We start from the raw sequence: 13,420 nt of genomic DNA, 5'->3' as shown, positions 1-13,420 counted from the left end.
TCCTGAAATTGAGCTGGAATCTGCTTCCTTGTCATTCCACCTAGTCCTGGATCTGCCATCTGGAGTCCCTGGCATCAGCCTGATCCCTCCCCCACATGGCAGCCATTGGGATATGTGAGGACAGCTCACATGTCCCTAACGTCTGCTTGGCTCCAGGCAAAGAATCCCTTGTGCCCTTACCCAGTCCTCATATTACTTGGTTTCTCAATATTGCACCAGCACACCATCCTCTGAATGTGCTCCATTTGTGATTGTTCACCTCTCTGAAAATATGGTTCCTTGAAAGGATCCCAGCAGTCTAGATGTAGCCTGTCTAGCACCAAGCACAACAGAACCATCCTGTACCTGGTTCTGGGTTCACCACACCTGTCAATGATGATATGTAAATTTCCAGTGCCATTTTTACAGCCTCATCATGCTATTAGCTCAATGTAATCTTAGAGAAAACAAACCCCCTCTATTGGATTTTCCATATTTGAACATTTGATGTATGGGACTCTATAGTGATTTCTCTTGAATTTTATCTTATAGGGTTTAGACTGGGCAGAATCACTAAAGTGATCATATAATTTATCATATAAATTGTGACCATTTTAAGACTGAAAGCAGGTGTTATTATTATTATTAACAATTATTTTGAGACAACATAAACAACCAGGGCTGCCCAAACCAACCTACACCCAGGACCACCCTAAGCAAAGTGGTCAGAACCACAGACTCCAGGTTGAAATCCCAGTGCTATCATTTACCAGTTCCTTACTTAATCTCTTGACGTTTCTGTTTTCCCATCTCGGAAAGGGAGGTAATATTTCTACATCATAGGATCATCATAAGTATTAAACAAGATCATGTTTGGAAAGCATTTAACCCAGAGCCTGGCTGACATTAAATGCTTAGGAAATATCACTTGTTATTTTTAACTTGTCGAAATCTTTTAAAATTTGACCAGCTATCCCTCTCAGCATAGTGTCATTTTTAAATCTGAGAAGCACATCTTCCACAGCCTTGTCTGAGCTGTCGCTTAAATGATGTGTGTCAGCATCAAAACAGAACCCTGCGGCACGCTGCTCGTGTTCCCCTTCCAGGCTGATGTTCAAGCATTGGTCACTATTCTTTGGGTATGTTACACCAGTTAACCCCGTGCATTAAAGGAAAGTACGTTTAGTAAGTTTAGTAACAGCTCAGGGGCTTAACTGGTATACAGTTTTGCATTTCTCTCGCATGACAGTATGGAGAGGCCCCAGTTTGGCAGGAGTCCATCCTCCCACCATTAGCCAGGGACCCAGGCTGATGGCAGCTCTTCTGTCTTCAGCATGTGGCTTTCTGCGTGGCTCTGCTGGTCACCATTCTCACAAGTAGGAAGCAGGAGAAGAGTGTGGAGGAGCAAGTGGAGAAGATATATGTGCTGGCCTCATGGAGACATGGATGACTTCTGCTCACAAGCCTGTGGGGAGAACGTAGACACAAAGGCGCGCCCCACCATAGGGAAGGTGGGAAAGGCAGGGCAGCTTAGCCACCAGGAGCCCGCTCCACCGCTGTTCCTACAGAAGAAGGGGAGATGAGATTTGGGTGGACAGATAGGAATTTCCATCTCTCCCATCCACCTAATGCATTATATTGGGGCCTCATTTTCTATCTTGTCCTCGAGGAAGTAAGATGAGACTCTATGAAATACTTTATGGAATCAAAGGCCTCCACCATTTTGCTCTGCTACTAGCGAAGAAAGGAAATCATTTCCAGGGCCTGATGAGGAGATGGCACATAGGCAGTCCGCACTCTGAGAAACGGTTTTACATTTAGGGCACTGAAATTCATTTAATCCTTCCATCAATCTGTGTGGGGAAGAAACGAAAAGAAGGTAGAAACAGAGTGGAGTTTAAAAAATGAAATGAAATTCCAAGTATAAGAGCTTTATGGAAAAGTCAAGCAGAAAAGAAATTATACATAAACATTAAAATAATCTTATGGATTGCTTAATATTTCTCTTTGAACACTCCTGAGCTCCTTGAAATAAGATGTAGGGCTCAGATTTCTGACGCAAGTAACATAGGCATTATGGTCAGCTCTTAAACTCCAGCCTGCCGCTCTTAAAGTGAAGTCAAACACTGCCGATAAGCAGCCTCATTCATTCATTCAACAAACATGTAGAGAGAAACTTCTCAGTGCCATGCACTGTGCGGGGAATGAAGAAATAAACAAGCTGTGAGCCCTACTCTTGAAGGTCTTTCAGACTTAAAGATTCCTAGTTGCAAATATCAGAAATCATGTCTGGCTACTTTACGCAGAAAGCGAATTTACTAAAGAATATTAGTTAGGTCACCAAATCTTTGGGAAGCTATGAATCTAGGAATAATACCTCAAAACGCTTTGCAGAATAGTCTAGAAGAGACAATGCTGGCTCCCCTTTCAGCACAGACACACAGCTTGAACTCGTGCCCCTGCTAAGGTGGGACCTTGGATGCTCTCATCAGGATCTTCTGAGACTGAGGCAGACATAAGCCGCCTTGGCCAGAACATACTCCTCCCAGTTTGCGCTGCTTTGCTGTGCTAGCTTCTGGCTCAGAGTCCTTCTGATGCAGCTGTGCCCTAGCTGCAAGAGAGGTGAGGAGAGTGAGTACCTGCCTTCTAAGTTAGGATGTGGGGATTTTAAAACAGAATTCCCCAAACATAGGGAAGATGTGAAAAGGTCCGGGGGAGACACCTCCTGGGGCTCCATCAGTTCTGCCTCTTAGTCCAGCCAAGGCAGGGACAGCCACTCCTCCAGCCTGTCTGAACAGTATCCCAACTGGCCAGCTGGGGACATATTGGACCATCCTGCCCCCTGCGAGCTCATCAAGGGAAAGACTAAGTCAGAGGAATCCCTCTCTGACCTTACAGGTTCCCTCCTCTCCCTGCAGCTGGATCTTGGGCCCTCACTTTTGGATGAGGTGCTGAATGTCATGGACAAAAATAAGTAACAGGATACCAACTTTTTTCCTTTGGGGTAAAAGGTACAAAAAACAAACTGACCGCAGTTGAAGAGAAGGGCTTCCGGAGCTGTATTTACAGTTTTGTGATGGGTTTTCTAAAATAATATTCTTACAAAGTATTTTTTTTTTTACCTGTTATGCCCTGTTTGCAGAAACAATTTAGAAAAAACAACAAAGCAAAACCTGTCTTGGCACAAAGAGGAAGTGAGTCAGCCAGAGCCCATTTTCGGCAGGCCTTGGTGATGTTCGGCTCGTGTACTGTTTGCAGACACACAAGCAATCTGGCTTGGCCAGGATTGGCACTAGCCATGAAGGGCTGGGCGATTCACATTAAGGAACTTTATAGAACTTTACAGCACTCCGACATTTTCTGAGCAAGAGAAAGTCAAAATTTATTTAACAACAAAGCCTTTTTTCTAGATTCTTTTCTGTATATTGCTTGGGCTCACCATAGCGAATTCTCCAGTGTTAAAACTTTTCTGTTGTCATATTTGAACTTCTTGGGTTTTGGGGATTTTCTTGTAGTTCTTATGTATCCCTATATATTATATCTATATTGCAAAATTTTGACTGTCAGCTACATGTTGGTAAGACACAGGCCAAGTATTACTGTAACTAAGTTATTTTTAAAGTTAAAATATATTTTTACATGCCTTTGGCTTTTAAAAAAGGGAAGAAAAGGTTCTGAGTGGGCAAAAAATTAATAAGTGTCCATGAAGAGGTGAAAAATGGCATGCAAATGCATATATTAGTGTGGAATACGGACTTTATGAACTTCATGAACAGAACTGTGAAAATACAGCGGACAGAGAAATAAAACCTAACTGAGCAAGTCAGAGAAGACTTCACCAAGGCAGTCTCCACCTGGCCCACCCACCTAATGCGTTAGCATTCAGCCCACATTTTCTATCTTATTCTCTGGGTCATAAAGGATGCCTAAGAACTTTCTAGGGAAAGTTTCTGAGGAAGGGCCCTGCACACAGAGGAAAAGCATGTGAAAAGGCACGAGAGTGGGAAAGGCTTGGTGGGTCTGTGGAGAGGCTCCATGTGGTAAAGGCAAAGGCCGAGTGTCAGCAGAGAGGCGCAGATGGGCTGAGAGTGACAAGTCAACATCAGGTCACAAAAGGCTTTTATGGTCATTAGATGCCATTGAAGGATGAGAGTAATGTGACCTATGTGCAGAGGATGGATTGGATCGGAAAGAAAATGAAGATGGAGACAAAGTCCAGAGGCTGGTCTGAAAGACCAATTGATAATGATGTAAACCTGAATTAAGGAAGAGGCAGCAGGAGAGAAGGGAAAGTTGGGTCTGAGAGAAGGGAAAGTTGGGTCTGAGAAATGGCTCTGTCCACTAGGAAACTCAAACTATGGGTCTGGAACAGAGTTGGGGATCATTAGCTTTTAGATAGTAGTCAGTACAATAAGAGAGGCCACAGAAGGTGAACAGAAGACGGCTGGGAACCCTTACAGTGACGCATTAGGAAGCCCAAGTCAGGTTCCCAATCCCAGCAGCAACCGAAGGCAGGGTGTGTCCAGGCCATAAAGCGCAACATTGGGGATTAGGGGTAAGAGGGCGGAGATCCTGACTCAAGCTCCCTGGAGCTCACTGTTGTGTTGAAGCACGTAGACGGCATTGTAGTTTTTTGGCTATCTGCTTTGATTTTTTCCTTCTCACTGCAATGGAGCATGATTGCCTTTTGGGAAATCCCCTCTCACCCATTCTGTGCCGTCTTGGAGGTGTCAATCAGTGTGACCTGTCTGCCCTGGCTAAGAGGTGAGCATAGAGCCCAAGAGCGTTCAGATTCTCTTCAAAGACGTCTTCTTCTGAGCTGAGTGAAGCAAGGCTGGAAAGAAGAGTTTGGAGTTGGTTCAACCCAGTAGCATCTCCCTAAGGAGACCATCCCCTAATTCCTGCCCCAGGGAATCCTGAGCTGCCCTAGCTCAATGTTTCTTTAAGTCTGGTTTCTAGCTTTCCCTTCTGCTCTGTGAACTCAGTGAGACTCTTACACTGAATTTTATTTTTCTGCTTAAGGGAGTCAGAATCTGTGGTTTGCAATTGAACAACCCCAACTGACTCACAGAGTGTCCGACATTTAAGCCAACTATGTGAAAGAAGCCCTCCAAACCAACCTCCCAACAGGTGCAAAGCATTTGTGAAAGAGGAATGCAGCTGTCATGCATACCGGAACAGGGGTCACTCTAGCTGTGACTTTATCTTCACTGTCGCAAGACCCTGAACGGGTCCCTTCACCTCTCCAGGCCTCAGCGCTCTCATCTGCAAATCACAGTGCTGGGCTGGATACTGGGTGTCCCGTGGTGTACTGGTGAACTGTTTCTTTCTTGAAAAAGCATTTTGCTGGTTTTTAAGCTACTTGGTCAAAAATCCTGCTTCCTCCAAACACAGAGAATTAATGAACATCTCAAGCTTTTTGTGTTCCTCTTTAATGAGGCCTGCACTATCTGAATATTCTAGCGTTCTCTCTTTTATTCGGCGTATAATCATGCACAACCTTTTTATTTCTTTAAGGTGGGACTATATTTTTATTACCTAAATGCCGTGCTACGAAGATCAAAGTCTTAAGTGTGTTTGTGCAGCTCAAAAATAAAGACATATTAAGAGGGGAAAACACTGTTTTAAATGCAAGTCATGCTTAAAGCAAGTTTTACTTTTGGTCATATTTTCTTGTATATTATAAACATTTATTTAACTTGTTGCCATTTGAAGTAAAAAATTTCCAAAATGTGTGCTCAACAATAATCACTAAAATGTTTGCAGCGAAAAAAAAAAAAGCAAAAGCCTTGGTTATTAGGGTTTGATAATTTCTGTGGTATAAATATTCCTCCTGTGGCTAGCTTTCAAGCCATCAACCAGCTTTCTAATTTCCTGAAATTTTTACTTTGCAATCAGGCACAGGTCAGTTCTGGTACATCACCGTTGGTGTCCCTTCTAGGGCTGACTTCTGCTCTGTACCTCTCTACACTGGGAAGCTGGAAGACTAATTCTTTGACTCTTGTTGGAAAGAAAGCATCTAGGGTGGCATTTCTCAAAGTCCGTGGCAGGGAACTTGTTAAAATGCAAATGTCCACAGACTACTATTGGGCACTCTGAATTAGCACAGGGGTGGAAGAGTTCTAAGAAATTTGCACCATTAACACACTCCCCAGAAGATTCTGATGCAGGAGGTGTGAGGGCCAGACTTTGAGAGACACAGGCTTGGAAAGTGGCAGGTAAAACAGGGTGAGAGCGGTGGTGGGAAATGAAGCGAGGCCAGGGGAGAGAGGATTGTGGAGGAAACGATGACCCAGAGCAGACACAACTGGGAAACAAAGGGGAGGGAGGCAGGAGATATTTTCAGCTTGATATCCAGACTTGGAGTGCTCTGCAGAACACCATGTACCAGAGGGCTTTAATAAGAGATGATGATGATGATGATGATGATGGTGATGAAGTAGGGCAGTAAGGCTTTGTTAACCAGCCTTACCGGGCTGGTAGGAAGTAGAGCCATCTGGTGCATATTTGGTACATTACAAATCTATTTTATTTTCACCCGTGCTGCTCAGCCAAATTTATATCTGTTTCTGGCTGCAGAACTTGCCTGGTATTAGACTAAGCCCTAAGCTCTGAGCAGGAAGAATCCCATGCCAAGGACGTGATCAGTTTTTGCCGATCCTGGGGCAAGGCTGGATTTCTGAGCCTTCCTAGAATTTCAGCCCTTGTTCTAGAGGGTGGGAACCCAGGAACATTTCAAGTGAATGATTGAAAGCCCTGAAGGAACCTGTGTTCCTATCACCAAACTGTCTCCTCCTGCAGGAGAGGGCAGCGGTGACCCCAGCCTCCCTGTGAGGCCCTTCACATCCTCATTTCCATTCCTCTGTTGCTTCTGGGGGGCAAGGATATTGTTCATCTCTTCATGCCAGGGCCTGTTCCGTGCCTCTCAGTGGATGGAAGAATGAGGCAGGCAGATGATGGTAATGTGCAGGGATTGGGGAACCCCATTAGGGCTGGCCTGGCTAAAACAGACACAGATAGAAGAGTAATTGCCCAGTGGTAGAGGGTGGCTGAATATTAGGGGTCAAACCTGAAATTTCCTTCTTGAGAAGCAAAACAAATCTGCTTAAAGCTATACAATAAATTAATAACAATCATATATTTTTTAAAAGACTGACTAATGCTCCTCCCTACCTCCTTCACTCCCTCACCCAAAAGAAAACAAGAAAACTTTCAGGAAAGTTGGGGAAGAGGAGGTACGTGCTGCGTAAGAGGCTCTTGGGAGAGCATTTGTTGTCTCTTCCTAGTCTTTGGCCTTATTCCAGTCCCAACTGTTCAAAGGCACCGGGGCAGAATTTGTCTTCCCTGGGCTGGAACACAGGATATCACTAAGATTCCTCTAGATCCTGGAGTGATGCTGAGAGTTGCACGCATCTGCTCCGACTTTTCCCATTTAAAATTCCTCGTCAGAAATCCTTCCTTCCACTCTGACATCCCAGACATCGCTCTTGGATCTTCTACCCTACTTGCCTTGCATTTCTACCACTCAGCTCAGACAGATGAAATGCAGGATAAAATCTCTCAGTCCACGGAGCAGGGACCTTGTCTTTGTGTCTTATAAAGTGCATGTACACCTGCAGTGCTTTGTAAATAATAAATGACCACAATAAAGAGGCTGCTTCTTTGGGGTCAGGGGTGTGTGTTTGCAGAAAAACAGTTCCCCCTACAACTCCTCCCACCAGGTCTAGCTCTGCCTGGCACAGCTGTCACTGGAGGCTGAGGATGCAGTGCACAGAGATTTCCAAAGGGACATGTGACCTGAAAACTTAGGGTTCCAAACCGAATAAAAGGCACAACGCCAGGATTTCTTGGCCAGCGGAGGTCAGAGAGCAGCCTGCTGACATACTATGTACTTGAAAAATAAATGTACCGTGGAAATGCAAGATGTTATTATTATTACTTCAAATTTTATTGTTCTGCTTAATCTGCCCTTTACAAATGACAACAGCACAGGCTTTTCAAGTCAAGTGTATAACAATAATGTACTATTGAAAAAGAGATTGGCTGGTAATAACAGGTATTATTACTCTAATAATAACTTGCCAATTTCATACAAAGGAGAGAGACCTCTTTCCAGCTGGGAGAACAAGCTGAAATAGACAAGGGCGTTTCATTAGGGTGACTGTGGAAGGGCAAGGACATGATGACAACATGGTCACTCACTAGGATGACCCCATCACTGATACTGAGAACAAGTGGAGTAAGACTCTCGACTAGCCCTCAGTTTTGCTACAGGAAACAGCAGTTCATCTTTTTGAAAACAGGCTGCTAAAATCTCCCTCTGTGTTTCCTGTTGCAGGGCACCATCAGAGCCACAAAAAGTTCTAGAACAATGAGCTCATCCATCATGTATATTGGAGGCCTTCATAATAATAGTAGCTGCCATTTATTGCAGCCTTACTATGTGCCGGCCACTGTGCATCACCTCATTGACCCCTCTCCACCTTCTCTGTGAAGTGAATCCTGTTATCATCTGTTTCATACATGAGAGGCCTTAGGCTCAGGGTCGATGGCCCAGGGTTCTAGCCAGGATCAAAACACAGACCGAATCTGTGGCCCAAGATCTTTACCACTGTGATCTGCTCTCTCTACTGCCGCTTGGCAATGTTTCAATGGTTGAAATAACTGAGACTTGACACCTCTAGGCTACAGGGAACACTTTCCAAGCATCTGAGCTGATGGAAGGACAGAGTGGCAGGAATCTCACCAACGCACAGGTGCTCAGAGAGGCACCTGGACTTGGCTGTGGACGGCCTCACTGGGGGCGTTTGCAGCAGAGTTGCTTTCTGAATGATGTTTCTCGAGGCAGGTATTAAAAATTGCCGTGATTTCTGAGACAACTCTGGCTAGGCGGGAGAGGAGAGTAACTCTGAAGGAGGGGTGGGAATGGAGAAACTACTGCGGCATAAAAATTAGACTACAGGTAATTTGTAAAGTTGATGATCAACCTTGATTAGACTTGCTCTTTCTAATTAGCAGAGCTGGATGGCTGTAGCTCCTTCAGCCCTTTGAGGCTTTATTTTTAAAATCTCTTTATCTTTAAATGAGGAATGTGGAGGAAAATTAGAAGGGTGGATGCTTCGAGGTTCTTATTGTCTAGCTCTGACCATCTGCCCTGGACTCTATTTATTGCAGTTTGTCAGTTCCATGAGCCATCTTAATGAGCAAGCAGGGGAAAGGTCTCAGTCCAAGCCTTGCTCTGGCCTAAAGTGATTACCTCACGAACGACTCACTAATTTTTAATTCATGCTCTGATCCATCCCAGACCCCTGGCTTGTGCATATTCTGCCCCTTCCCCCCACCCTTCACGAGCAGGAAGAAAGACGTCTGGGCTGCTTCGGTGCCTGTTGACACAGGAAAAGGAGCCAGGGTTAGTGTACATCCCTTTCATTTTCAGGGAAGTCACAGAACCACATCTGTTTTTTAAAGCTTAAGGGTGGAGGGCTGGGATGGGGGAGAGGATAGGGGAGAAGGGATGTGTGTATGTGATGGGGGTTATGGATGTGGAGGTAATGATGTGGCGAGTGTGTCCATGTGCAATACGGTGTGTGTGTGATGTCATGTGAGCGTGCTATGTAGGTCAGGTGTGTGATGGTGTCTGTGTGTGTGTGTGTGTGTGTGTGTGTGTGTGTGTGTTGTGCTCTGTGTGATGTGGTATGCGTTGCTGTGTAGGTCAAGCGTGTTTTGTGTGTGAGTATGGTGTGTGTGTGTGTGTGCAGTGTGGTGTGATCTGAGTGTGAGAGGTATGTGTGTATATGTGGTATGGTGTGTGATGTACAAATGAGCTTACGTGTTGTGTAGGTCGAGCGTGTTGTGTGTGTATGGTGTGTGCATGCACAGTGCCTCTGGGTCCTATGGATGAGCATGTGTCTGTTGTGTGGTGTGTGTGCTTGTGCAGTGTGGTGTGGTATGTGATGTGAGTGTGGGGGAATGAATGTGGTGATAGTGATGGTGGGGTGCATGTGTGGATGTGTTTGCATGTGCGTGTGTGAAAAGAGGCAGAACACGAATGAAAGCATCTCTAACAAAATAAGCTGCCTGAAAAGGGGATTTTTCTATCCCTAGAAATTTGCCAGAATATCTTCCTTTTTTGGCTAAAGCCTCTGCTCAGAAGGTCTCTGATGCTCTGGTTTAAAAAGGACAGGATTGGTTTCAACCAAATAAAATGAGTGTTAAAGATACTTTGGAAAAAAAGCATTTTTACAAATCCAGTGCTAACGATGCAGTGGTTTCAGTTTCCTTCCATTGAGTGAGAAGGAATATTTAATTTTGAAACCAGTGGAGGCTCAGGTCCTATGCAGCAAGATAAAGAAGACAACAGCACACAGCCCCGTTGTAGATTCGTCCCTGCTCCCAGGTCACAGATGGGATGAAATCCTCTCTTTGTGGAATACTGAAAAGGACTTGTGGTCTCCAGGGTTTGCCATTCCAAACAGAAGTAGCCGAAGTCACCCTGATATGGAGGTGCCATCTAGGGGCAAGAAGGGGCTGGAGGAGGTTCCTGAAGAACAAGGAAAGGAGTCATCCAGCCAAAGGATTTTGCCGCAGTCCTTCATGCACGCTTTCTGGTGCTGAGGTCCTTGTGCAGGGGAGCGTCATAGAAGGGCTCAGCCCAGACAACTCCAGCAGCTTCAAAAACATTTCCACTGAGAGAGAGGCTTTTCTTCAAGCCAAGCTCCCTGGCAGAGCAGCATTCCAGAGAAATGCAAATAGAGTAAACATATGGGAAAAAGTTTACATTCACAAGTCATCATGGAAATGCAAAAAAAAAAAAAAATTGACACTGACCTGGTGAAGTTTTTTTAAATGATCATGGGGTGCTCTCACGCTGCTGGGAGAAGTATACATTGGAATAACCTTTCCGAGAGGGAGTTTGGCAACACTTATCAAGGCCCTTAAAAGTGTTTCTGGCCAGGCGTGGTGGCTCACACCTGTAATCCAAGCACTCTGGAGGCCAAGGTGGGTGGATCACCTGAGGTCAGGAGTTCAAGAACAGCCTGACCAACACGGTGAAAACCCGTCTTAAAATAAATAAATAAATAAATAAAAGTGTTTCTACCCTTTGGCTCAGTAATTCAATTTCTACGAGTTTATTTAAAAAAAAAAAAAAAACTCATCAGAGTGTAAAGATTTCTGTAAGGAGATGTCCATTGCAGGGTTAGTTATAAATGTGAAAAACTGGTATTGACTTTTGTAATCAAAATAGAAAAGTCTAAAATAAATGTACTGTCTACATAATGAAATACTATGTTGACATTAAAAATCATATTTTTGGACATGGGAAAATAGTCAAATACAATGAAAAGTTAAAAAGGAAATCTGTTTGGAAGTATATAATGTATATTTATAGAAAAAGGGGCTGAAAGGATGTACATCAAACTTAATAGCTGTTTCCTTTGAGGAAATGACATAAGTGATTTTTTTATTTAAGCTTTTCTGCATTTTTCCATAATAAATATGCTGGGAAATAAATATTATAATGATAATAATAAAAACAACATACATAATTTTTAAAATAAGGCTGAGGCTAGATGTGGTGGCCCATGCCTGTAATCTAAGCAGTTTGGGAGGCCAACGCAGAAGGATTGCTTTGAGGCCAGGAGTTCAAGATCAGCCTGTGCAACACAGCTGAGTTCCCACTACTACAAAACAAAAAAAAATTAAAATTAGCTGGGCATGGTGGTGCATGCCTGTAGTCCTAGCTGCCCAGGAGGCTGAGGTAGGAGGGTCATTTGAGTCTAGGAGTTTGAGGAGGCGGTGAGCTGTGACCACACCACTGCACTTCAGCCTGGGTGACAGAGTGAGATCCTTTCTCTAAAAATAAACAAATAGATCAATAAAACATTCCTATGAACAACAATGACAAAGGTCGTAGAAGAATCCCTTTCAATTAGAGGGAAAGGCACTCACATTTTTAAGTACTTCCTCCTATGTTCCAGGCTTTGAACTTGGGTCATATCATTTCATGCTCACAATAGCCTTGGGAGAGATGTCTATTCTCATAGCTCCAATGCCTTTCCCCTCCCCTTGCTTTCAGCCCATGTTCTTGCTTCCTATTCCATTGAGAAAACGAAACAATAAGAAGACATCTTCCATACTCTCCCACTATTGCTTCTACCTCCTACCTGCGTCTGTGCCCACGGATTTGGCTTCCCTGCTCTTATTACAGATGACTCACCTGTGCTGCTCTCTAAAGCCAGCCTCCGCACTCGGGCTGCAAGTCCAATCTCCTTTCACCTACTCAACATTTCTCCACAAGTCTTCTCTCTCTATCTCACATCAATTTCCCTCACTCTTGGATCATCCCATCGGCTTATTAACATGCTGTAATATTGCCCACATTTAAAAAATTCTCTCTTGACTGACAGCCCCTTCCAGCTACACTTCCTCCTTTCTACACCCACTTTTGCAACAAAACTCAAAAGAATTGTCTATATTCACTGATTACATTTCCTCCTGTTTTCTTTAAGCCTCAGTAGTCAGCTGTCACCCTACCCTGGTCCATTGAAATTGTTCTCATCAAGCTCATCGCTGACCTCCATGTTACTAAGCCAAATGGTCAATTATCAGTCCTCACCTTGCTCAACCTCTCAGCAGCCTTTGATGCAGCTGAAATAACTGACGCTTCTTGAAACGGTTCCTTCACTTGACTCTCAGTAGTCTACGCAATCGTGGTTTCCTGCCATTCAGTTGCTGTCTCCTTTTGCTGATTATAACCTTCTCTAATCCCCAGGGTTCCATTCTCTGCTCTTTTTTCCTCTGTAAATATGAATCTCTCCCTTGAACTTCAGATATATAGCTAAATTATAAATGGATAGAGAGATAGATACCATATCAAACTTAATCAAAATCAAACTTCCTATTGTCTTTCCCAGACACATGTTCTTACCACTGCCTTCCTCATATCAGTTAGCGGCAGTGGTATTCTTACCGCTGTTCGGGTTCAAAACCTTAGTATCACCCTTGAGGAATCTTTCCCTTTCACTCTGCATCTAACCTATTGGCAAATGTTGTCTCTTCCACCTTCATAATACATCCAAAATCCAGCCACTTCTCACCACCTCCACTGCTACCATCCTGGTTCAGGCCGCCACCATCTCTCTCCTGGATTTTTTCCTCCAGACTAGTCCCTTTAATTCCACCCTTGACTCTACATTTATTCTCAACACAGTAACCAGGGCAACCTGCTAAAATACAAATCAGATAATGCCACTCCTTCCCATGTTACTCAGAATAAAAGCCTATGTCTTTCCAAAGGCCCATAAGGACCTGGGTCTCTGTTTCTTTCTCCAACCTCAACCTACTTCTCTCTGCCTTCCCACTCTGCTCTTTCCATAGTGACTTCCTGGCTAAATAAGAGCAGACCAGTTACGTTCTACCTCGGATATGTGTTTGGCTGCTC

At 44.1% G+C, this 13,420-nt stretch overlaps 1 long non-coding RNA gene across 1 annotated transcript; it reads right to left on the bottom strand.

The window, feature by feature from the left end:
• Positions 1 to 503: 503 nt before the first annotated feature.
• Positions 504 to 13,127, bottom strand: LOC119470464. The gene is made up of 4 exons (XR_005199376.1): positions 12,950 to 13,127; positions 12,596 to 12,817; positions 11,929 to 12,071; positions 504 to 1,541 (listed from the first exon to the last, which is right to left on the bottom strand). It is a non-coding gene; the product is annotated as an uncharacterized LOC119470464 (long non-coding RNA).
• Positions 13,128 to 13,420: the final 293 nt, after the last annotated feature.

Source organism: Cebus imitator, unplaced genomic scaffold (genome assembly GCF_001604975.1).
Source record: "Cebus imitator isolate Cc_AM_T3 unplaced genomic scaffold, Cebus_imitator-1.0 Scaffold32, whole genome shotgun sequence".
In the NCBI taxonomy this organism is placed as follows: domain Eukaryota; kingdom Metazoa; phylum Chordata; class Mammalia; order Primates; family Cebidae; genus Cebus; species Cebus imitator.
This window is presented reverse-complemented; position numbering and strand designations above follow the sequence as displayed.